At 33.3% G+C, this 27,183-nt stretch overlaps 1 pseudogene; it reads left to right on the top strand.

Annotated features, from left to right (window-relative positions):
- Positions 1 to 7,330: 7,330 nt before the first annotated feature.
- On the top strand, positions 7,331 to 8,065 carry LOC149169347 (antifungal protein ginkbilobin-like protein pseudogene; annotated as a pseudogene).
- Positions 8,066 to 27,183: the final 19,118 nt, after the last annotated feature.

The raw sequence follows: 27,183 nt of genomic DNA on the forward strand, positions 1-27,183 counted from the left end.
AACAGGTGCTTCTTGAGCAACACTGATCATTTCTCAAGCAGTGCTGGTCGTTTCTCAAGCAAAACAGGCCTTTTCTAGAGTAACAGCCAACATGGCAACCTGAACAGAGGTTAAATATTTTTTTCCTTAAGTTTGTGTCATCTTGAAATCCTTCGTAATTTGTTTCAATTCTGCCCCCACATTTCAAGCAGTTGTTCATATCCTTTAAGAAAGCTTAAATATGTCTAGCAGGGGCAGAAAGAGATTTGAACAAATTTGTCAATCTAAAGCCTTGTTTTTTTTTTTTCTAGACTGTAAGATATGGTGTCTCTCAAACAGTAATAGTACTTTTGTATGCAGTAGAAAGAGAGTTTTTGATAAAAAAGAAAGTCCATGTGAGTTTACCAGCCTTGGAAAAACAGACCTAGATCAATTTTGGGAAGGCCTCAGAGTTGGTTTTGTTTGGTTGATAAATGTGAATAGGTGTGTTTTACTTTGGAGGAATCAATATGTTTTCAATGGGGTACAAACCTATTAAGAAAAGGGGTTTATTGGATTCAAAAGATGGAAATCCAGGACACAACATTATTCACTCCTTCCCATAAGTTCCATCGAAATAATCACAGCAATTGGCAATTTAGCATAAGCACAAAAGCTTTGAAATCTGTGGAAAGTAATCTTAGGAAAGGAGACTACACCAGTAATCATCAATTCAGCTTCACTAAAAGCCCAATTGGGTGATGGAGGATGATTACTGAGGAAAGGTGAAGGATCAACCTGAAGATAGATCAAATAGACTGGTGCTTCAATAGACAACAGAGTTTCTTACAGAAGCAGGGTGCAGTATGACATTGGGAGCATTGAGAGAACATGAAAATCAGTAGTTTCAAACTACTATATATAAGAAGAGAACTTGCCTTTCCTGTTGGCAGTGTATCTGTTAATCTAATAGACTTACAATGGACTGGTTCCATTACCTCAGTGAACTTCCAGTTTGTGCTCTCGTTCTCACCTGTACTGTCACCTTGAAGCCTCTGTTTGACATCGACCATCGAAGAGCTAGAAACACCATTCTACAGTTGCGTGTTGATCATTACAGTTAATATTTAATTAAAACAAATATTACTGAAAGTTTATCTATTACTTTTTCTACTAACTAGTGTAAAGATATTCACAAGAACCAAATATAGTGAGCTTTGTAACAAAATCACTTACCAACAATAATGCTGATGGAATCTTTTCTAAATTTGCTGCTGAATTATCTTTGAAAACGAAGGCTGCATTTCAGAGATGCCAAATTAGGTTTTTGCCATTATTTAACGATGTTTCCAAAAAAGAACTACAACAAAATGTTTTAGCTGTTCGCTTTCATTGTATTGAGAAAAACCAGATGTATTTTACAATCGAGAAATGTAGCATAATCTATTTTACAATTTACGCAACGTAATCTAGTCTACAAATTACACAAAATGTGATGCGATTAATAGTATGCATACCGGTAATAATGTAATGGTGGACATGTAGGCGTGGGAATTCCATTACCCAACCCCTTCTGGGCGGTGTATTTTCCGATGGGAAACGCTGCTACAGGCTTCCTGGTCATCTTTGCGCTGATAGCAGGAGTAGTGGGAGCGACTTCTTGGCTTCTTGTATTTCGGGGATGCATCATATGAGGTTATGGTCAGAGTAGAGTTTGGCATGCTAAGTTGTATCAATGAGATCAGATTTGAAGATTGCTTTCACCAGACCTTAGAGAATTGAATATACACAGTTCATTGCAGAGGACTATCCACACATTACACACAATTCACTCCATTAGAATTATTTGTTATCCAAGCAAAGTATAAATCAATTCAAGATAATTCAATCCAGTTACTGCCAGTAAAACATTTTTACAAAAGAGCCTAATAATTACAAGAACAAGAACATTAGTTGTAACCCTTAAATGTGCATCTGAAAGTCACTCTATACATCAACTGGGTTTATGAAGCCATCAAGGAGATGAGGCACTCCTTTATGTACTTCAGATTAGAGAGGAATTATATTTCCCTAACCGAGCCTTCCAGCAGCTGCGCGAGGGACAGTTGGAACGCCAACGACAGAGAGCAACTGCGTGATTTTACTTAAAGTGCTTAAAAAACTAAAAATAAAAACATAGTAGGCATGCTCTACTATTTTTACAATGCTCTTGTCTACAATGCAAAGAAGAGCAGGAACTTCGGAATTGTATTTGAAATGAAAGTTCAAGTTCAAAACTAACACAAATGTTTATGCTTTCCAGGAACAGGAGAAGCCCATGATGCTCAGTAGCATACCATGATTTAATAAAATTGAGCTGGAGCCCCTTTTAAACGAATTCTTCCAATATATAAAAAAAAACCTAAAAGCGTTACCTATGCTTTGTGCTCCAAGACTTTGTTTTGAAGGTGGAAATTCTTTCCACAGCTGTACACAACAAGTGAATATGATTCAAGCCATTTGCCTTTCTACAATATTCAACCAGCAAGTCCAACTCCTATTTCAAGTGTATAACTAAGCTATGTAGTACAAGTTATTACTTATTAGCCAATCACTTAATTACCGGATATAATCAGGAAATAAATTGACAGTTATTGCAAAAGAAACCAACATCACCAGTTTATACAATAGAGATTATAATCACATAAAACAAATAAAACAAAAATAGTCAATAGTTTAGCAAACAAGCAGTTTTAAAAAGAAAGACCTGGTGGCCATTCTGCTCATCAAGGTTGGTAGGTGCTAATCTAGTTCGAGCAGGTATCTACAATCCAACGGACATATCAGAAGGCATTCAGCAATTAAACTCCATTTAATGTGCGCTAATTAAGATCACCAGGATAGATAGAAAAAATAATACATAATTATTGACGAACCTGCAAGCCATTTACAAACCCAGGACTTATGTTGCCAAGAACAACAAAAGTTGCAAAATAAAAATTACTTAGCGTTACAAGAGAACATAATGAATCTAACAATCACTGTTAGGATATAGTTGCAGAGGAAGAAGCGAGAGTAGCTGAAGCAGAGCAAAAGGTTTGGATCCTCTACCCGATTCAGCAGATACCCCAACCAGCGAAAAAAATAAAAGCGCCCAGGAAAATTTATTAAAAAAAAGATATAAATTAAATTAAATTAAATATTGGAAATGAAACTTGGACGTGGGAATGCATGGCTTACACGTACCCCACTTATTGCCTCTCCACACTCTAGGACTTGTCTCAACCTCGTATAGAGACATGGCATACTAGAGACAGTGCCACTGTTGTCGTGGAGCGTAATAGCTATCTCGATCCTGACCACTAATGTTCACGTGCCGCTATGCCCTACTTATTAACTGTTATCTGTAGAACCCACCTGCCTTCACAGAAGCTACAGGGTGGATAAAAATGCTACGATTGCTCAGATTGATGCTCTGCGCTTGCTGCTACAGCTTGATGGGATCAATGGCTTTTACGCTGAGCGACTGCTAGCTCGCTTGCTTGCTTTTAGAAATGGAAGGCAGGGGTGAAAGGTTCACGGCGATAATGCCTATGTTATGCTAGACTCCGTTGGGTGAAGAGGCATTAAGTAAAGGGTGAAAGCAAGGTGTCGGCTGATGGTTTTAAGAGAGGGTAATGAGGCTTGGGCTTGGGCATAAGTCTCTGTGACCTGTTTTTACTAACATTGTGCTCAGGGCAGACATTGTGCTCAATGTGCTCAGGGAAGACATTGTGCTCAGGGCGGCAAGAAAACTTCGTGCAATGAAGTGCAAAAACTTTGTGCGTTGGCTATTAAGAAAATTGGTAAACTCCAAAACCTGACTGTGCGTCACAATTCCATTGTAAAGGCTTCAACCGCTCAGGTAAACTCCAAAACCGCACTGTAGTAGCGCAAATCCATTGTAAGGACGCTCACGTAAACTCCAAAACCTGACTGTAGTGTTGCCAATCCAGTGTAAGGACATTGCATTGCATTGTAGAGCTTAGGATAATGTCACCAAAATAATCTTTGAAGCTATTGTTTGTTCTAAGAATAAATGATTAGATTGCTTATTGTTCTAAGAATAAATGATTAGATTGCTTAAGTTTATGCAGTCTCTGGCACTATTTTATAATGCCTGTGAGTTAAATGCAATTCTGACATTTTCTCATTGTGAATATATGGATGCAGCCTCCGTAATCAAACAAAAGGTAGGCACATTCCAGAAATAAGGGGAGCACACCTACCTTTATACTTACCGGAACAAGGGCTTACCGGAACAAGGGCAGAGCACAATGCAGAGCCTCGAAACCAAAGAGCAGGGCATGCGGCGAAGCCCTCAGTACTATAAAAAGTAAAGAAATCCATTTATGTGCCCCGCCTGGTATCCCAGCCTGGGCTGACGCTGATGAACTCAGTAGTCTGTCTGCCAGACCCTGCAGTCACTCTTCCTTGCCGCCCGGGCTGTGAACTCGCGAAGGTGAAGACTCTGGTGCTGCAGACTCTCGTATGCTGTTGGTGTTCATAGTTAAGTAAGTGGCTGACTTCTTATCCAAATAGAAGAAATTGGGGGCTTGTTCTTCGCCCTTTCCTTATCGCTTCTTGTAGATCACCATGTCTTAATATGAATGAACGGCGCTCTCATCCGTAGTGTAGTCTTCTGCATATGAATTCAATGGCTTGCTTCAATTTCATTTCATTAAGTAGTAGTCCTTTATGTGACAACGCAAGATACCTATTCGATCCCGGGTTAGCCATTAAGACAGGTATTCACTTTTCTGAGCCATCTATGCAACTGTCGTCCTAGATCTTGGATTTGAAAGAGAAGCTGCTTGCGCCTCAGAGCTCTCAGCGGGCTATTCCAAACTAGCCTGCCTCATAATATGCCTGACATTTCGCGTCCCACATACTGGTTTCTTGGCCGAATCATCCATAGTGTATCGACTGCTATCTCCTCGAGCTCTCCTCTGACTGACATGAAAGACCATCCAATTTCCAATTGAGGAAAGGCTTTGCCAACCCAATCAGTTCAGTTAGGAAACAAGGGAGGGAGGCCAGCAGAACACCTGCACCACCATGCATGGACACCTACACCACCTGCATGCACAACACCTGCCAATATGCTCAAACCTGCTAATATACTAGCCAACCTGCAAACAAACGCGAACTAATGTTAACATTAATATGAACTCTTTGACCGCCACAGATAATAAACAGGGTAAAGCAAAATAAACCTATGGTCCAGCCTCTTCCGCCTTGGGAAGAGGCCAAATAAGATGGCAAATACGGTCACTTTTCAAAACTTTGGTTATCCCGACAATGGCAAACACCGTCGCATTTGAAAACTTTGGTCACCCTGCAATAATCCGCGTAAATTAATAACATAGCGCTTCGAATTAATGCTATAACATCGCATATGGATTACTATAGTCCTTGGCCATTGCCACATGGCAGGGACTAATAATAATAAACAACATCACAAATTTTCGTGAACTTCATTGCGGATTAAATCACGGCACCTTTGCCTAGTGTAAAATAATGGGGTCCCTATCCAATCCAATCCATTCCATGTGACTCTCTTGTGTACTCCGGCGGCTGCTCCGTTCTTTGTGGTAGACACCAATATTTGACTCCCATGTCCACCAAGCTTTTCCCATATTAATATATGATCAAATATATATTTTTCGGTCACCCTGATATGCGCTACACATGCATTTACTCGCACTTGGTTTCTCGTTTGACATCCAAGCAGGCCAGGAATTTCAAATTTTTTTTAGTTAATAAAGTCAAAAATTAATGATCGTTATTTGTTTTTTCTACTTGTTATTTTATAGAAATTTTATATTGTAATTCTTTTAAAATGCAAATTATGACATTCAATATTTAATGTAATATACTTATAGTTAAGTAAAAAACATTCATCTTGCTCACCACTTTGATCTTAAAAGTTGCTAAAATTTCAGCATTACAACAGTGCTAAGAAACTGCCATGGAAGGCACCCTGTCCTCTCAAAACCATTCTTTTTTCCTGGCTCCTCTTCAACAACAGGAACCTTGCATGGGATGTACTGCAAAAGAAGGGGTGGACTGGTCCGGGCAGGTGTCAACTTTGTCTCACGGAGCTGGAGACGAACTTCCACATGTTCTTTTGCTGCTCGGCCTCCTCGGCCATCTGGTATGATCTATCCCTACTCTACGGCTTTCCTCACATGCATTTCTCTTCGGTTCAGGAAGCCTTCGTTTGGTGGGGCTCTCAACGCCCCAACTGGCAGGCTCTCTTCATCTTCACATGCTGGTACACTTGGAAGTGGAGAAACAGTCGCATTTTTCAAGATTGCGGGCTGCCACTTGCCTCCATACTTCCTTCTATTCTGGGCTCTTTGGCTCCACCGATTTAATTTGGCTGGCTTCAATCTTCGTTACCTGCTATATCATCTCCATCAGCGCTATGGGATCAGTTTCTTTTTTATTATCGTCATCGAGTTTTTGCTGTTGCCCTCTCACTTCTTATTACGATTCTGCGGAACTGTTTTTTTTTTAGATTTTACTCTTCTATGTTTTGGATTCGACAGTTGCCGCGGATCAATGCTTCAACAATATATTTCTCACACATCATGCACTGATCATACGTTTTTGTATCATCTAAATATGCTCTGATCAATGGCGTTTGGCTTGCTATGTTCATGCTTGGCTCGGTAGCAGCCCACAAATGTATCGACCATTATATTCACTTAATATAATCTATTCTGTTTTTTCCCTCTGGAAAAAAAGAAACTGCCATGGAAATGAAGCGTAAGAAACCAAGATCAGGGAAGGAGAAATTTAGATCTATAAAAAGGAGCTTTGTCATAAATATCTAAAAGATTTCTCTGAGGCTGGGTGGCAATTGGTTGATGATTTCTGAAAACAAAAATTATTGAGAACATAATAGGCCGATTTCTTTGCTCGGTTGAAGAATCAACTATATTAATTTTAATACCTACAAGTCATATATATATATATATAAACCTGTTCCTATTGATGTTTGAAATTTTTTTCTTTCATTTAAAAATACGTTTTAAAAAACCAGGAAACGTTCGGTGAAACATCAAATTCCAGGCCTGCGTCCACCATCCTTATAATACGATATAACATATATTTACGTTTTAAAAAACAAGGAAATGTTAGGTGAAACATCAAATTCGAGGCCGTCAATACTATCATAACATATATTTGTCTGCCACCCTTACCTACCATTAAACCGATGCGACGGAGGTGCCCTGTGTATTTTGACATTGTCCTCCTCTATACTTCGCCCCACCCACCCCCACATATATATATATATATATATATATCACCCGTATTTGTGCCATCCAGGCATCCCCACGGCTATAAAATGGAGGCAGAGCCCGCACATTGTTCATTGCCATTTGCATTTACAGTGATAGCAAAAGAAGGGTAAGAGTTGTTCCATATCCAGAAAGAGAGGCATGTCGATCTCCACCAAGTTTCAGCTTCAGCTCGCCACCTCCACTTCACTGGTGGTACTAGTCGTGGTGGTGGTGATGGCGATGGCCATGGATGGTGCTGCGGCAACTCCCAATACAAACTTCGTGTCATCGGCCTGCAACACGAAGAAAATAGGAAGGGGGAATCCTTTCTTCACCAACCTGAGAACGATGCTGACAGATCTGAAGAAAAACACTGCATTCAGTGGATAAGACTACAGGGCGTCGCGTGCAGGAAGGAGGGGAGTACCCACTGCCTACGGCCGCGCAATCTGCAAACAGTCAATCTCGCAATCTGATTGCACCGCTTGCCTTTCAAACCTGGTCAGTCGAATCTTGGGGATTTGCAGCAACGCCATCGGTGCTCGTGTTCAGCTCACTGACTGTTTCATCCAGTACGAGCAACGCAGCTTTTAATATATATATATATATATGTCACTGCTGTGCGCAATAATAATGGGTCATAGATCCATATATCCAGCTACTGCATCTCATCTACTATCTATCCTTCTAAATAAAACTACAACTCGATCTGTCTAGACATGAATCCTAGTGTCATCTCAATAGCTTGTTTCTGAAATAATGGCCTCATCGTTGTTAATAATAAAACTATTCCTCAATCGCTTGTTTCTGAAATAATGGCCTGATCGTTGTTAATAATAAAACTATTCCACATTATTTTATATTTTATTTCTTTTTCACCATAATTTAAGGTATCGACAACTGAAATTCTTTTCAATGGGCAGGTATTTGTTGAAATTCTTTTTAATTTGCAGATAAAAATCTACAAAATATTGTTTAAATATAGTCTGGAGTATGTTTTATTTTTTTGGTCTGGAGTTAAAAAACAAATTAACAAACCAAGACCGAGGTATTTAGGTGGAGTGAAAGTTTGTCTTTTATGAATCATTATGGGATCATTTTAAGTGATCTGATTTTTATTGAACAATGATTAAAGTGACATGTTTTTTCTTGAATAATCGGTTGAATAATCGGTATGAGTTAGTCTACACGAGCATAACAATGAGAGATGATAATAGTCAATAAGTTTTTTCACTTGAAAAATGATCTATAATTTTTTTCAAAAATACAACACCTTCAATTTATTTATTAGTTGAGATCCCATTTCTTCAAGCAAATTGATTTAATCTAGATAAGTAAGTCATTCATTTATGAACATTTCCATGAGAGGTAGTCGTAACCCATCCCACTAACTGTGGAATTTTCCACACAAACAAACCCACTTAACTTGCTACTTCATTTACAAAACCTTAATAAATATTATGACTCATGAACCATTCAAAGAAAACTCCGTTAACATTGATTTAATTTATTTTATTTTTTAATATTAAATTTAAAAATAATTAAAAATATTTCTTTAATATTTTATTATTATTAATTAACATTAATATTTTTATTTTTGTTTTTTTAATTAAATCTCATTTTAAAAAATCATAACTCACATTAACTTCGCATATGAAATGTTTTTATTGCAAAATAAATGGCCACCTCCACAATATTAAAATGTACAAAATTATACATACGTTGACTCGTCAAAATTTGAATTTATAACTAATTCTCACAATAAAATTCTTCTAAATTATAACAAAATATTTAATACAAATAATATAATTTATTTTCACAAAATAATTTATTTATTTATTTTAAAATATTATATTTATTAATTTTTTTTTAAATATAGATTAACAATGTGTTATTGTAGTTATCTAGTTTAAATTATGGTAAAGAGACGCGTTAACCTATTGTGATAATACTCAAATGACAAAGAGTACCTTTGTCTAGATTTTATTTAGATGGGTCAAAACATCCCAATTCTTATAACCCATGGGTGTGTTATTGTAGTTATCTAGTTTAAATTATGGTAAAGAGATGCGTTAACCTATTGTGATAATACTCAAATGATAAAGAGTACCTTTGTCTAGATTTTATTTAGATGGGTCAAAACATCTCAATTCTTATAACCCATGGGTGATTCCTTCTAAGAGAGATTCCAATTCAATGGAGCGAGGATAACTTATGGATATATTTGACTTGGGATTATAAGATATACTTTAACATTATTAAAATATAATGTTGGTTCAAACTAAAAAGTAATAATAATATTTTAAATTGATTAAATTAAACTTATTTTATTTTAATTTTGTTTTGATTAATAAAATTGTAAACCATTTATTTTTTGGATTTTTTTATAATAAATATATATTATATGAAAATACTTTTAAATAATAATATTTATATTAGTAATTTTAATTTTTCGAAATTTTAATATTTTTAAATATATATAAAATATAAATAATAATTATAAATTGAAAATTGTTTTACCATATAAATTAAAAAAATGATAATTCATATGGATAACTATGATATTCATATATATATATATAATTCTAGTATTTACAATTTATAATTTTTTAATCAATGTTATCTATATCATTCTAGATCTATCTTAAATTTTTGATCTATTAAATGGTGAGGGATCAAATCTCTCAATGTGCAAACCTCTTTTTCGAGTGTAAAACTTGAAGAAAAGTTTGCACCTCGAGAGATTTAATGCCTCTAGGAGCTTGATAGATCCAGAATTAAGATAGATCTAGGCTAGTTTAATTATTAATTTATTTTTTAGTTTAATTTTTATTTTTATATAGTTTAACTAAGCTAAAATATCTTAATTAATAATTTTATTTTTATGTAATTTGACTGAGTCAAAATGTTTAGATAACATAATATAATAAACATTACATTTGTTCCATTCTAGGATGGAGAATGTCTCTAGACCAAAAAAAGTAATTAAATTATCTATATATATATATATATATATATATATAATTGTGAAATGAGAGGTGGTTTTTTGGCATGTGGTATTGATAAGCCCTTAGTATAACACTTATTCATATGACATTTTTGTAATTAACCAATTTAATTAAAAGGGAAAAAAGGGAAAAACTGATTTTGATTTGTGTATATTAGTAAGACTTTCTAGACTATTCTATGGATGTTAAATTCCAATGGTCCACCTAATAATTATTGATAATTAAATTAAAATTGCACAAATTATTCTAAAATAATGTAAATATTATTAAAAACTAATATACATTTATCTTAGCTTTATATCTAAATAAAATCTCTCAAAATTTATACTTGAAAAAAATTAATCCAAAATTTTCTAATTTCTCAACTTTTAATAAATCATACATATATATAACAAAATTATAAATAATTAATCTTATCCTAATTACTTTAATAAATTACCAATTTAACTTATTATATATATATATATATATATATATATATATATATATATATATAATTTGAAAGTATATACTATTATTTTATATTAATATTTTTTATTCATAAAATAAATTAATATTTATAAAAAAAATATTTAATTTATTTTTAATATAATATAAATAAAATAATAATTTCAATTTATGTAAACATGAAGCTAGCTTATTTACTAATGGTAAACTTTTATTTTAAATTTTAATGTTTACGTATATAAAAAACTTATGTATTTAATTCGGTGTCATAAAATTATATTTATAATGATACTATTCCGATTATCATTTATATTTATCATTACATTTTTCATAATTATATGAATTTATAATATCATAAAGTAACAAAAGAATTCCATTTTTAATTTTCAAAATATTTTTATTCCATATCTCTTGGCATCTTAACCTATGTTCATATTAATACCCAGAGTTTATATTTTTATAACGTAATTTATATTAATAACTACCAAAATTATATTAATAAATGAGATTGGTATATACTATCAATATCAGTAATCAATAAATATGTGAGATTGTTATAGACGGATCAATCTCATTTCAATGAATATGGATTTTATATATATATATATATTTTATCGTTATATTATAAATATAAAAATAATTATAATAATAATATATAATAATAATAATATTATAATAATATGATAGTATTATTGATATTATCAATAATAATATAATAAATATTGATATTATTAAGAAAATGGATTATTAATATTATAAATTTAATGGATTATAAATCTTACGAAATAGTATTAAATACAAAGGATTAATTTTTTTTTTTTTTATCTATTAGACTAACCTAAGTACCCACGGGGGATTTGAACCGGTGACCTATTGCAAGGAGTGCCTTAACAAGGCACCCATTCACCGTCAATCCAAAGCCCCGTGGGCTACAAATGATTAATATTATAAACTCAAGGGAATAATATTAGATCCAAGGGATTATGGTTGACCATGATATGGAGACAATTTTTGTCACAATGTGACATTGGACTATGGTTGACCATGATTGCTTTTCATATAAGGATAATCTTTGTCAAAATGCGACGTTGGATCATGGTCAACCATAATTGACCATGGTTGTTATTATAATCCAATAAAATAATAAACCCAAGGGGTAAATACTAAAAAGCCAAGGGATTATAAACCCTAGGGAATAACAATAAACCCAAGGGAATAATATTAAACCCTAGGAATTTGAACCTTTAGATTAATAAACTCAACGAATTGATATTAAAAACCCAAAGGAATAATAAACCTAAGGGAATGATATTACACCCTAGGAATATGAATCCCTAGATTAATAAATCGAATAGGTTGATATTATAAACCCAAGAGGGACAATAAACGCATTGGATTAATATTAAATCCCGAAGGGATTATGAACTCAAGGTATTAATATTGTAAATCTAGGATATAAAAACCCTAAGATAAATATTATAAACCCTAAAATAAACATGGTTGACCATTGTTAACCATGGTTGATTTTCATATTGAGACAATCCTTGTCCTAATGCGATGTTGGACTGGGTTAACAATTCTAGACCATGATTAATTTTCATATGGATACAAGCTTTTTCACAATGCGACATTGGACCATGCTTGAACATGGTTTATCTTCATATCGAGACAATCTTTGTCATAATGCGACGTTGAACATGGTTGACCATGATTGGCCATGGTTAACCATGATTCATTTTATAAAACATGGTTGACCATGCTTCACCTTGGTTGATCATAATTGACCATGGTTGACCATGGTTGATCGTGATTGATATTATAAACCCAAGGGATTAATAGTAAAAACCCATGGGTTTATAAAGGCAAGGGAATTATATTAAACCCTATGAATTTGAACCTTTAGATTAATAAACCCAATTAATTGATACTCAAAACATAAGGGAATAATATTAAAACCTAGGAATATGAACTCCCATTCTAATAAATCGAACGGATTAAAATTATAAACCTAAGGGAATAATAAACCCAAGGGATAAATACTAAAACCCCAAGGGATTATGAACCCAAGGCAATAATATTAAAATAAACCCAAGGGATTAATAGTAAAAACCCATGGGCTTATAAAGGCAAGGGAATTATATTAAACCCTAGGAATTTGAACCTTTAGATTAATAAATCCAATGAATTGATATTAAAAACATAAGGGAATAGTATTCAAACCTATGAATATGAAATCCTATGCTAATAAATCGAATGGATTAACATTATAAACCTAAGGGAATAATAAACCCAAGGGATAAATACTAAAACCCCAAGGGATTATGAATCCAAGCGAATAATATTAAACACAAGGGATTAATATTATAAACCTGAGGTATATAAACCCTAAAATAAACATGGTTAACCATGGTTGACCATGGTTGATTTTCATATTGAGATAATCCTTGTCATAATGCAACGTTGGACCATGGTTGACCATGATTGATTTTTATATGGAGGCAATATTTAACACAATGTGACATTCGACTGTGGTTTACCATGATTGATTTTTAATTTTCATATTATAAAAATATTTGTTAGAATGCAGCGTTGGACCATGGTTAACCATGATTGATTTTATAAAACATGGTTGACCATGATTGACCTTAGTTGACCATAGTAGACCATGCTTAACCATGATTTATATTATAAACCCAAAGCAATAATAAACACAATGGATTAATACTAAAATCCCAAGGGATTATAAAACCAAGTGAATAATATCAAACCGAATGGAATAATATTAAACCCTGGGAATTTGAACATTTAGATTAATAAACCCAAGCAATTGAAATTAAAAACCCGAGGCAATAATACTAAAGCCTAGGAATATGAAACTTTATATTAATAAACCAGAGGGATTGATATTGTAAACCCAAGGGATTAATACTAAACCCTAAGGGGCTATGAACCAAAAGGAATAATATTAAACCCAAGGGATTATTATTATAAGCCAAGGTATATAAGCCTAAGATAAATATTATAAACCCTAAAATAAACATGGTTGTCCATGCTTGACCATGATTGATTTTCATATTTTGACAATCCTTGTCATAATGCAACGTTGGACCATGGTTGACCATGCCAGACCATGATTTATTTTCATATGGAGATAATCTTTGTCACAATGCAACGTTGGACCATGGTTGACCATGGTTTATTTTCATATTGAGACAATCTTTGTTGACCATTCTCAACCATGGTTGAACCCCTAGATTAATAAACCTAAGAGATTAATACTATAAACCCAAGGGAATAATAAACTGAAGGGATCAATACTAAAACCCCATGGGATTATGAACCTAAGGGAATAATATTAAACGCAATGTATTAAAATTATAAACCCAAGGTACATAAACCCTAAGATATATAACCCAAAAATAAACATGGTTAACCATCATTAACCATCATTGATTTCCATATTAAGACAATCCTTGTGACAATGTGATGTTGGACCATAGTTGACCATGCTTGAGCATGATTGATTTTCATATCGAGACAATTATTGTCACAATGCAACATTCGACCATGGCTGACCATGATTTATTTTCATGTCGTGAAAATCTTTGTCACAATGCAATGTTGGACCATGGTTGACCATAATTGACCATGGTTTACCATGATTGACCATAGTTTACCATGATTGACCATGGTTGAATATGTTTGATATTATAATCCCAAGGCAATAATAAACCAAAGGGATTAATACTAAAAACCAAAGGGATTATAAACCCAAAGGAATAATATTAAAATTAAGGGAATAATATAAACCCAAGGTATATAATCCCTAAGATAAATATTACAAACGATAAAATAAACATGGTTGACCATTGATCACCATGGTTGATTTTCATATTGAGACAATATTTGTCACAATGCGACGATAAACCATGCTCAACCATGGTTAGCCATGATTGATTTTAATATCAATACAATCATTCTCACGGTCAGACAATACACCATGGTTAACCATGCTTGACTATGGTTGTCACAATGTGACATTGGACCATAGTTATTGACCATGGTTGACCATGTAAGAACACATTTATAAATGTCCTTAACCATTAATTACCATGGTTATTGATGATGGTTGACCACTGATGATTTCCATATTGGAAAAATCTTCATCACAAACTCATGCTCGATCATTCATAACCACGATTTACCATGGTTGACTGTGGTTGATTATCACCATGTTTGACCATGATCAAGCATGGTTGGCAATGGTTGTTTTTCAATAATTGTTACAAACCCATGGCATTAATATTATAAACCAAAATCATATAAAGTGAAAGATAGATATTGTAAACCCAAATATAAACATTGATCCTTACGATTAATACAATAAACCTCATGAATAATATTATAAATCGAAGGGATTAATACTAAAAACCCAACATATTACAAATCAAAGAGAATAATATTAAACCAAAGGATTAATATTAAACCATAGGAATATCGTTGAATAAATTGAACAAATTGTAATGTAATGCAACATAAGGACGTATGATGAAAGGAAAAAGGCAAATTTCAATTGAAAATATTGGAATATAAGAAAAAACAACACCTTATAAATTTAAACACCATTCATATATAAATTTTAACATAACAATACCAATGGAAAATAATAGATTGTACTGACATTTAAAACGAACAAGAGAATTTAAATTAAGAAATATTTTTGTCTTTACATCATAGAATTCTACTATGAAAATGAACTTCAAATACTTCATCACAAGGAAAATATTAAGCATCCTTTTCCAAAACATAGCCAAATCAATGAAAAAAGAAACACCAATTAAAATCAATAACATAATGATCATGACCCTTCTGCCTTTCCAACCGATCCCTTCTTGTTTTTCTTCCAGATTCTCTTTGGTGCACATGCAACAAGTATTTCACATATGACTTTATTTCATGTAAAACCTAGACATGTTCATCAACAAAATCATGATGAAACCCAAGTTTTTTTATCAAGCCTTTTCTGAATACAGTGTAAGAAAAATTATTGCTACAACAATAGCACAAATCATTAAGTCGTGATACACAACATCATTATTTTCCATATCTTTATATCAATGAGAAAATAAAAAAGAATTGGCACATGCATATGTAAATGTGGTTACTAAAACACGAAATAAATATTTTTTAAAAACAAGAGACAAATTTAATATGAATGAAGAAAAGGACATCAGAAAGAAAAATTAGCTACAATTCAATTGATTAAAAAGTAGTGACATCATAATAAATTATTTAGTCAATTAATTTTTCTAATTAATTAATCAATTAAATTTAATTATTAACAAATCTATTTAAATTATTGAGAAGTAGAATGAATAAATTATTGATATGTATATCCCCGATGGGGGTGTCCAGTCATCATGACAGGATGTTGTGTGTTGGAGTGTGGAGCCAGATGGGCCTCCACGCACAGCATGAACATCATAAAGGTCATTGGGATCTGAGCTCCTCCCGCGAGCGTTACTTAATGTGCAACAAAGGTAGGAGGGTGGCCATTTGCAACTGTTGGGTGATGAGGAGGGAGTGTTGGGTGCGGGAGAGTAGTGAGGTATTGGCGTCCTAGCTTAGGCGAAGGCTTGGGGCGATGGCGCAGGATGAGTTCTGTGCGGGACAATATGTGGGGGACTGGAACTTGTAAGCAATCCGGCCGTGGGATCTAGGAGAGAATTGGAATACCTGTCACGACGAGAATTATAGTCCTAGGGTTAGAGAGTGTGGGTGGTGGGCTTTCGCTTCCCCTACCTCACTCTGGGTCTACTTCAGAATTGAGATTTCTCCTTTGGAGAGGCAGTGTGGCAGATAATTTGGGTCGTGACTCTTCCCCTAGAGGCACTTGTCCACTTTAGAGACTAGTAGTGCATCCCCCAGCTCACCTACAGACAGTGGGGAGGGGTACGAGAATTGCACCAGGTATACAGTGAACCCTAATGTCAGGGAGGTAAGCAGTGTATTTTTTTGTTTGGTCCATATTAGGCTTATGTGGTGGGTAGCACAGGGCAGCCAGATTCATCCCCACGGTGGTGCAATTGGTGGAGGAGGAGTCGACTGTATGCTAAGACAGAGAGGTCACACTCGTAGAGGAGGAGCTGGTCACTGTATGGAAAATTGTCTGCCGCAAGATGTGCCCAGTTCAGGCTCAGAGTTGACCAAGAAATGTCACTTTGATGCTGAGGTATCCATGACCCCAGGTCGCTCTCCGAGTCGTGTAGAGGCCCTGACCACCCTTGACTCCATTGTGGCACAATTGAAAAATCTCCATCTGCGTATGGAGACTCTGAGGGAACAACGTTACGATGACCAGAATGAATTAGTGGCCTACATCAATGACCTCCAACACATGCAAAATGAACTCTTGGACTCCATAGATGGCCTTTGGCGACAACTCCAACGCATAAATTACCAATCCCGTGCATTGGAGACGCGAGTGGAGCATATTGAGTATTGCATGCATGATCGAGAAACGTTCTTTAAACCCACCCGCATAATGTGTAATTCTAGAAAATTATCTTCTTCTACTACTTCTGGTTCGGAAATAACCAATGACACAGGTTGTCTTAGCTTCTTCGCAGGCTCAATCTTGTCTAGAGAAGAACTGTTGTGAGCTCTCAAGCTTGTTATTTTTCCTAATGTGGTAGCAATGATGTACTCAAATAATCTGTTGATGTATTTTGTTTTTGAAATTATGATAATATAATGCAAATTTTTTGACCGTCAATATATATATATATATATATATATATATATATATATATATATATATATATATATATATTGATATGTATACAAATTATTAGAAGTTATAACAACAAATATTAAAAAATATTCATATTAATTTTAAATCTATGATAAAGCACTAAAGTCTATTGGAGATAAATATGTTAAAATGATATGGAGTCCAATAGTTTCTCCTCTTTCTTCCTAAGTGTAACATATGCACTGATTCACATTTTTTCATAATGTTGAAAAGAAAAAGGTGGTGAAATCTGTAAAACATCTATGAATTTCACTCTTGATATAGTTTTAAATGTCAAACCCTACCTCTCTTTATCTCTAGTATCTACAATATATATGTTGCAAATTCATCTCCTGTGATTTGTGTATAGTCGGGGCCGATGCCATTTTCAAAGGAATATGTTTAAGATTCCCTCTAACAACAGGTGTTATGGGGACAATCCTTAGACAATTTTTATCAAATGGAACACCAATGTACTTTCCAAAAATAAATGTAGTGAATAGTGGAATTTGAGGTGACTTTGAACTAGACATATAGAAGATATCTTCAATATATCGATGTGCACCATTAACCAACCCAGCTTCAACCTACAAATTACATGTCAGCATGACATCCTCTCCACAACACAATAACACTTCACACTCTAAAACATGATCATGATTTTCAGTTATTTATACTCTTCTTGTACGTTCCATAACACATCTTACAATTGGGCAATTTAATGATTTTAGCATTTCTTATTTGTGGAGATTAACAAAATTATTCATTGAAAACAAGTGATCTGAAGAATAAAATAAACAATTTTCCTGTAGATGTAAGAAGTTGTCAACACATGACATGGGAAGATCCCAATCATGTAGAAAAGGATATGCATTATTGATTTTAGTTAAAGATTGTGAAAAGAGGCTTGTCTCAAATCATCTCCTTCTTGCCTAAAATTTTATCCAAACTCATAACAATGTTGAAGCTTTGCCACAATATTTTCCCTATTGTTTTACCTGCATACAAAGGTTTATCATTAACAGGAGGTAGCTGCCCAAGGTCACCCACAATAATCTTGGACCTACTACCAAAAGGAGAAGCCTTGTTATCAGGAAAGGATTCTCACATACACAAAACTATCTATATGAATAACCTTAGACCTATAAAGCTCATTTCATCAATCAAGATATATCCAATGTGCATCATTTCTCTTTGAAACATTGTTAGATCCTGATCATTCAACGATTTCATATCTTTCATAGGAATTTTCAAAGTAGAGTGTATTGCTTTTCCATGTATATTAAAAGAAACGATACGAGTTGGAGCAATAAATAACAATGGAATTTTATCATCCATTGTTGAAGAAAAAGAGCATGAGAAATACAATGAGTAAGAGAAAACTTTCTAATTCCAACTATTCCTTGAATAATAATTTTTAAATGATCACAGTTTCGACCATTAACAATGACATAAAATTATTTCAAAAGCAACTTGTTGTTTCTATGATAAAGAGGAAGGTGAAAAAATTATCTCCCCAATTGAGTTGCCATTAACAACACTTGCAGACCGTGCATATTTTACAAATGGATAGCCTATTCTGCAATATAATTTGACACCATTCTTTCCTGCCAATTACAATGAATATCAAAGACTTACCTTCTACCAAGATTTTCAAGGTCAAAAATATTTACATTGTTGGGAGAAATTATTCGGGAAAGAAGTTACCACTCTTTAGAATCTCAATCAACATTATCTTCATGAACAAGGGACTCAACATATTCTTCATTACTTTCATTTGGAAAATGAGCTCGATCAATATGCCACACATGATATCTTAAACTCCTTTAATTCTCAATGACAATTTCACGTGAAAGTCCTATATCTGAAGTAATGTCACGAAATGGATTGTACAAAAGCAACTCAGTCTAGTAAAATGTTTCTAACTCTTCTGACTCATCATTGGGAATAGCATAAAACTATGGCTATACACGAATGACAACATGACTATCCTGTGGTCTCTATGGCTCCTTCTTACGGTTAGCATTAAAACTCCATGATCTTGTTGTTTCTATCAAACACAAATGTTCTATAAAATGGGGCTGGGTTTGATAAATATGAACAAAAATTGGCGTGAAATTTCATCATAATTTAATAATAGTTTTTAGAATTCTTTCTTCCCAAAATTCAAGGGAAAAAAATTGTGACTACACACAACAAGTGATAGCTTTAGAAACATATGGCAGGTTTCTTGTGTTCCAATTTCATGCTCAACATACGTTTTTCAAGAAACCTTCTATATGCAGATAATGCAGGAGCCTCACATACACTTGCACTAGCGACCCTTGCCAAAATTTGATGATAACTTTCAGATCTTCTTTCCGCCTTTGAAGCATATTTTGTAATATATTTCAAAATTTCATGTTGAGAAACAACTAGTTGACAATCAACATTTTCTCGCCACAATGTTAGAAGATCAACATCATTTACATTTAAGTGGTCATTGTTGCATGATGTTTCATATTTATTTTTCCCTTTTTTTTATCTACTAATAGTATAGAATCATGACAAGCCTTCCATGGAGTATCATAGCGGCATGAAAGGATAGACCCCTTTTTTCATAAACAAGAATCAACATGAAATTTTGTATGTGTTTGGACTTAGTTCACCAAATTATCATAATCTTCATGAGGATTAGAAGAAAATATTAGCGAAGTATTTAAAAGGAATGGATCATCATTCATACTTAAGGAATCATGACATTTCGACGATGGATGTCATGTGGATTCTAGGTTATTATATATTTTTCAAAGTAGCACTTTGTTGCATGAACATTCAAAGGGTTGGACCAATATGGTGTTCCCATATTCGGAGCTCCTAGAAACCATAGGAAACCATGGATGTGCAGTGAACCTCTATGCTTCCACTCATACCTAACAAAAATAAAGATGTGGTTAAGACATATAAACCAATAAGAACAACAAATATTTTGTTCCAAATCCATAAACAATATGAGAAAAGGAATGAGAATGAACTTATACCAAAGTTCTTTTGCTCCAAGTTATTTTTGAAGAACTAACTCATGAAATATATTGAATATTTGGTGCATATACATAGAAACTATATGTGGATATTGAATAACATTTTCAAAATTTTTACATGCTCATTTTATCGATTGTAATATGTGTTTGAAGGCATAATTAGGCCAATTAGTGTCATTTGCACTTAATGTGAAAAACAAAGTTGGGAAACCCAACTGGGTAATCATGTTAGTGATTTCAAATCAACACTTTCTCCAATATTCCCTTGTACCCATAAGAAAAGAACCAAAATTCATTTATTTCTCATCCAATTTATTGTTAGGCAGATCACTGAGTTGTTGATGCAACGCTTGAATAGTTGCAGGTGAATTTTCATGAATGTTCTTCTTCAAAAGGAAAGAAGTTGTTCTTTGGATGCAATGGTGCATAATCATATTCAACACAAAATATTGAAACCGAGGATGGTTTCCAAATCCTTAATCATAATAGGATGTAAACCATATTCGTGCTTTTCAACGTTACAAATACATGGATGTGACCAATCAACATCACCCGTGTGGAATAAAGTGGTGAATTACATGTTTAGCAACCCTTTAGTATTATATTCGTTGATGGGAGATGTATAAATATCTAGCTAATCCAATGGTTCATCGGGTGTAGAATATGTAGTTTCAATGAATCTTGCTATTCAATCTAATTCCCTGCATTCATTAGGAAAGCACGGAAGAAAGGATTATGGATGAGAGTGCAAAGAATTATCCCTCGACGTTTCAATCTCCTCATCAACTCTCCCTATTTCATTGAGATCACTATCAACATATTTTAGCCTGTTAGACACATCAATAGGTATTTATGGTAGAGAAACAACTAATCCATATCAATTTAAACATCCCTATAATATTTATCCATTTGAATTTTTTAAAGAAATGCATCCATCACACATTGTCTCTTCACATAACATTCATAATGTTTCAAGTGAATACCACGTCTTCTCACAATCACAAAATCAAGTTGTTCAACACATCATAGAAGCTTATTTGTAGTCAAAGATATATCTTGTGGAAAACTAATTGTATCCCCACTATATTTATACTGATCACCATGAGCATGTGTCACTTGTAATATTGGATTCACTCGTGCTATTAGCATCTCTTTGACTTGCATTAAACTCTAAGAACCTCAAGTTTTTCACCAAGATCCATGGTGTTAAAGTGATAGAAATGGTGAGAGCCTCTCTCAGTCTTACATCTTTTACAGATGGGGCTTTCGTGCCATCTAACAACTTGTATACCAGGATATCATTCATTACACACTTGGCACATTTTCACAACAGACAAATTATCAATCCTAGACCAAAATTTTTTATGACATTTAATCATATCATTACTAAAATGATGGTGAGCACTTTAATTTTCTCTACCAAAGACGAATCTAGGTTGAGGATGATGTGAAACAACTTTCCCAATTTGAGCATTCATTTGAGCATTTGTTTCCATAAAATGATGGGAATCCATTCTTCTAAATTGGTTGCAACTGAGTACGTTCTGCTTACAAAAATTATAAATCATAATGTTAAAATGAGAGATATAAAAAATGGTAGGTTAAATATTTTATGTGAACAATAAATTAAAGAGAGAAAAATATATATTTTCTTAGCTTTTACATCATCTAGGTTCAGGTTAAGGAATTGATAAAGGTTTCCTTGGTTTTGAATGTATTTCTCTACCCTTATTCATTGGAATATTGTTCTGCAAAAAAGGATAAAATAAAATATCAATAAAAATTATATATTCAAATGTATAAACCCTATGAAAATAAACTCACTTGAAGCACATGTGTTGTTCCAAGAGAACAAGTATGTCGATATTCTCTAGCACTAATGATATTGTTTATAGAGTTACATCGAGAAACACTAGTTCCCACATTTGTAACAAAATATCCCAAATTGTCAACCATCCTAGCAAGAATATTACTATCGGAAAAAACATCATATGTTGCTAATTTTGGAATGGCATCATTTTGCCTATCTTTCATTATTGGATGTCTTCCATCATTTCTAGAGCCCTCATAGTTTTCATTTCTATGAAGGTTTGATATGTATACAAAATCTTCCCAAGGAAGATAAATGTTAGGAAATTTTTCAAAACTAGAAAAAATTGGAAATGTACAACATCCAAGGAAACAAACATTTGAAGGAAATTTTCTTCCTACGAAACACCCAAGTTTTCATACTTACGGCTAAAGAGTTCATCATTCTGATGATTTATTGATGTTTGGCAGTTAAATGATCAAGGTTGAACTTGAGGAATGGATAAAGGTTGTATTGGTTCTACATCTCTTTATCGACGAATATTCATTGGTACATTATTCTGCAAAAGGTGATAAACAAAAAACATACAATAATAAGTATATTTCATTGAGATGTTTAAATCCCATGAAAAGAAAAATACTTGAAGTACGTATGTTGTTCCAAGAGAGTGAGTATGCATATTTTCTATAGGGTTATCGATATTGACTATATAGTCGTTGCAAGCAATTCCCCACCCCACATTGGTAACAAAATGTTCCAAATTGTCAACCATGACAACAACCATACTATTATCACCAAATAAACGAGATGCTGCAAATTAATCATTAGCTTCATTGTGCCCACCTTCAAATATTGCATTTCTACCACTTTATGTAGAGGACTCGTGGTTCTCACTTGTATAAATGCTCTCCTTGTAAACATATTGTTCCCAAAGAGGAATATTGTTAGAAAATTTTGGAATAGTAGAAAAAAATGGACATCTTCAACGTCCAGGAAAATGAACATCTGAAGGAAATGTTCTTCCCATGATACTACTCATGTTTTCATACTTAGGATTAATGACTTATCATGTTCATGATTCATTGAAGTTATTTTCTTTTGTTAATATGTAGCTCTTCATGCTTTTATTGCATCCTTATTATACTAATACCATTATCGTTGGTATTCATTTTCTCTCTCGCGTGAACCAGGAGAGCAAGGTATTTTCAAAGTATGTTTGGTTCTTCCTTCACTTAACATTTCGACAGGAAATTTAAATTTTATTGAAATTTCAATTTTCAATTCCCAAATAGGTTAAAATCTAATCTTACATGTTGAACAAGTCAAAATCTTAATCTTCTCTAACTTTATACATCAACTAAATTTCAATACTAAATAAGTTTAAATATTAATAATCAACCTTTCGAATTTCTAAGATATACATATATAAACAATATTTCAAATATTGCAATACAAAAAGAATCATCAAGTGTGTTATTTGATATACCAAATAACAAAAGAGTGTAAGAAATCCATAGAAACATAACAAAATTTGACATGACTATCTTGTTGAGTGCAGACTTGAAATGAACATGAAAAATATCCTTAATAACCAATAAATCATATATGAATATGTATATAGCCAAATATTTTGAAGCCTTTAAGTTAAAACCATGACATCCACAGGAAATTGTGGTATCTTATCAACAAAATCTTTCTTTGGAATAAGTGGGAAAACATTTCCATTTTGAGACACCACAATAGAGAAAGAAATATGAAGTTCATTGTGCAATATTCCAAATAAAATAAGAATGAAACTAATCGCCAAAAAATATACCAAACATTGACATGGCTATGTTTTCAATATATAGTCAAAATTGGAATTACAATGATCTTCAAAATATGTTTCAAAAGATTAAACAAACATAATATATGTAACAATGTGTAACAACAAACATGTTGAAGCCTTAAAGGCTAAATTATGATATCCACATGTAGTGGTGGTACATCAACAATATAATAGGTATTTGGAATAAGTGAGAAAGCATTTCCATTTTCAATTAGATCATTGAAATTTTCAAGCGATCACACATGGAACCTGTATCTTTCAAGAATGAAGATACTAGCAACAATTGTTGTTGTGCATAATCTAGTCAAAAAATCATATACCTTTAATTGCACTTCCATGCAACCCAACATAAGTACTCTTCCTTCAATTGTACCGAAAGGAAGGTACCATGGGAATTTTCTATTAATATCCATAGACATGATATCAAGTAATCTCCATATGAACCCCAAATTATGTTCAAAATATTCTAACCTCTGTTCATTGCAATCTTGTCCAAATTCAAAATTGTCTATTTGTTCAAGTGACCAAACAGAGGTAGAACCATTATTTACAAGACAAAGAATTGATTCATGTACATTCCTAATGACATACATCGTATGTTAGTGATAGGAACAAATGAAAAACCCCAGTGGTTTCTTATAAGATCCAACCAATAGATAGTGTAACCATATGTAGGGTAATCATCATGATCTTGGTCTAAATATAGACATAAAAAATTTCCTTTATAGAAGATAACCACCTTTGGGGGTGTTACACCACCATAAGGAAGTTTCCTCCTCTTCCAAACCATGTCTACACTGTTGCAAATTAAAAAAATTCAAATCCATGTTTTTGTACACGTGTTTCATCGTAAACCCAATCATATTTTCATGGACTAAATTTCTCCAACAAAGAGAAGAATCCCCACTCCCCAAGAGTAAGAGCTTCAATATTTCTAAAGGTCTTTGTGGAATTATTCACCATGAAATAATTCTTTGAGTGCAAAGAACTTCCAGGCACATGGATCGCAACCATTGATCCAACTTCACATTGAATTTTGTATCTAGAATGAAGAAAAGGAAAATGCATGGGAGATATGTGTCCTTTATCATTAAGGTAAGATCCAACAAAGTAGTTATTCTTGATATGAACTGGAAAAGCATTAAATCCAAATTCTTTGTTGGCACATCAATTGCAACTAGCGAGGAAAATCGGTTTTTGCAATAGAACACTCCATTGTTTACAAACCAACTGAAATCTCATCAACACCAATAAAGGAAGTCAATGAAATATAAGCTCAATAATCTAAAATGGTAGAAACTTCCAAATAGTTGGATCTATGGGAAAATCAACAACTTTCCTAGAAACAAAGTAAATATTGTATATTATATTGCAAAGGATCAATTTTTTTCTTTAACATGCTAATTATGATATTAAACATGTTAAAAATATGATTCATAAAGATCAACATGTCTCACAAATGGCAACATCAAATACATTCAGCAATAAAATACTCGACAATAATACTATCTAGCAATTTCATCACCAAAGAATCATATTCCTTTTTCCTTTCAAAGCTTGAACATAATAAAACAAATAAAATATCAATCTCAAGGGCTTACAATATTAAACCCTTGCATTTATTAACAAATAATTCCAATAATTCTGAAATCACATTATATTTTTTTTTATAGTTCCAATAAAACAACACACGCACACACACACACACACACATATTAAACTGAAAACTCGTGCCTAGAGCAACTCACAGACATACATAGTCCTCCCTAGGATTAGACCACAAGATCTATCGGATCAAACTTTCCTTCCTAACCATTGGACCACATCCTTGAGAATATATATATATATATATATATATATATATATATATATATATATATATATATATATAGATATATATATATAACCTAGATATATATATAACCAGCATTACACCAATATGAATTATTCATATAAAAAATACTCCACCTTTGGACTGGTGCAAAACCTTCAGTGAAAAAGAGTAATGGGTATGCCCTCATGTATGCTCAAGTATTGGTAGCTCTAGTGGTTTTTTTGTTGCATGCTATGGTTTTTATATAATAATAATAGAAATAATCATTATTTTAAATTATTATTTTAATAATAATTTTAATTATTTTAATAATAGTTTTTTTTATTTACTAGATGTCTCCAAGTTAATGTTATAATCTCTACTTCTTATATACATATGTATTTAAGCATTAATTGTTAATTTATTATCATTAGGATAAGACTGAGGCTATGATGGTATTTTCTTTTTAAAGGTGTATACTTTCGAATGTGATGAGTTTTAAGTGGTTTTATTGATAAACATGGATGGATTAACATTTGATAGCTAACTTAGCTATATCCTTGGTACCATGGGGAGGCCTATGAACTCTTGCGAAGAGGTCTCGTTGCTTGCCACCTAGTGATTTGACACTGTATGGGAAATACCATGAACATTTGAGATTTTTATTATTATTTTTATTATTGGTGGATTGAGTATGGCCTCATATGATCCTTACACATGTAGAATCCCTAATCTAATGGCTAATAGAACTTAGGTTTAGGTTGGACAACCATCGTTAGGGGAATATGCTTCAAAATACTTTCATTCTTCGTTGCTCGCATGACGGGAGAAGCTCCATCCCTACTACAATGGTGAGCCTTCTTCCCTTCTCAAGGGAAGGGCTCAACAAAGTAGAAACCTTTCTGCTACTCGATGAGGGATTCTGATTGCTAGGTGATCTTCATTACCCCTTAGATACCCTTGCAAACCCTATGACTTTTACAAGCACACTTTTTTAATTATTTCTTACTCCCTTATGGGATTATCGACCTTACCACAAAACTTTGTTATTATAGGTTCGACAAAGGATACATTTTAAATATTTTTTATTATGCAGAATGGTCTATATCCTGAGATCTTCACTCAACAATGGCTTGGATCCTTCCAGCTACAATTGGTAAGTTTCTCTTATGTTTTTCTTCTTTCTCTTATGCAAG

This window comes from Pinus tabuliformis, chromosome 4_2 (genome assembly GCF_031772625.1).
Source record: "Pinus tabuliformis cultivar Carrire ecotype Pingquan chromosome 4_2, CPIR1, whole genome shotgun sequence".
NCBI classification, from domain to species: domain Eukaryota; kingdom Viridiplantae; phylum Streptophyta; class Pinopsida; order Pinales; family Pinaceae; genus Pinus; species Pinus tabuliformis.